The following is a 287-nucleotide window of genomic DNA, read 5'->3' on the forward strand; positions in this document are numbered from 1 at the left end:
CCCCGGGGCACCGGCCCCTCCCGGGAGCCGCGGCGGCCGCGGGCGTGGCCTGGACCCCCCACCTCATACCGCCCGAAGACCCCCGCCCGTCCTGCCGTCCGTCACACAAGGCCGGGGATGAAGGAGGAATGCCAGTCGTGGTACTCGGCAGCCTGTTTTTTTCAGCCACTATGTAATCGGGGTTTTTAAAAATAAAATTAAAAAAAAATATTGAAAAAGATAATAAAAGAAAGGCCCGTATCTACGCAGGGGGGGCACGGATCTCCAGATGCAAGGGGGGCAAAAAA

This window comes from Chaetura pelagica, unplaced genomic scaffold (genome assembly GCF_000747805.2).
Source record: "Chaetura pelagica isolate M959 unplaced genomic scaffold, ChaPel_1.0 scaffold269, whole genome shotgun sequence".
Classification (NCBI taxonomy): domain Eukaryota; kingdom Metazoa; phylum Chordata; class Aves; order Apodiformes; family Apodidae; genus Chaetura; species Chaetura pelagica.